This window comes from Myotis davidii, unplaced genomic scaffold (assembly GCF_000327345.1).
Source record: "Myotis davidii unplaced genomic scaffold, ASM32734v1 scaffold648, whole genome shotgun sequence".
Lineage (NCBI taxonomy): Eukaryota > Metazoa > Chordata > Mammalia > Chiroptera > Vespertilionidae > Myotis > Myotis davidii.
In genome coordinates this window covers 302,470-302,926 of record NW_006299603.1, presented here as the reverse complement: position 1 = coordinate 302,926, position 457 = coordinate 302,470, and the positions used below count along the sequence as shown (strand labels likewise).

At 63.7% G+C, this 457-nt stretch overlaps 1 protein-coding gene across 1 annotated transcript in view; it reads left to right on the top strand.

Annotated features, from left to right (window-relative positions):
• SH3BP5L (SH3-binding domain protein 5-like) overlaps positions 1–457 on the top strand; it is a 12,759-nt gene that overhangs the window by 549 nt on the left and 11,753 nt on the right. The window lies entirely within an intron of this gene.

The following is a 457-nucleotide window of genomic DNA, read 5'->3' as shown; positions in this document are numbered from 1 at the left end:
AGCGTCAGCCTGCGGACTGAAAGGTCCCGGGTTTGATACCGGTTAAGGACATGTACCTTGGTTGCGGGTACATCCCCAGTAGGAGGTGTGCAAGAGGCAGCTGATCGATGTTTCTCTCTCATCGATGTTTCTAAGCCCGAATGGTGTGCTTCCTCGCAGGCCTCGGCCCCGGATCCAGGCCCTCCGCCCCCCGCCTCGGAGCAGCAGCTCCACGAGGCTGGGGGGGAAGAACTTGGGTGCAGCCAAGGCTCTAGCTGCAGGAACCCCCTGACGACTGGGGTCGCGGCCTCTAATCCAGTGCGAGCCTCCTGTGTCCCCTCTGCCAGTCCTTGAGGAGAGAGACCCTTCTTGCCGCCCAGAGCCCGGGAAGCCTCAAGCTGGGGCCCTGGGCCCAGCATGTCAGCCCCCTCCTGTGTATAGGGCTGTGCCCTCTCCCCGTCAGCATGGCGGAGCTCCG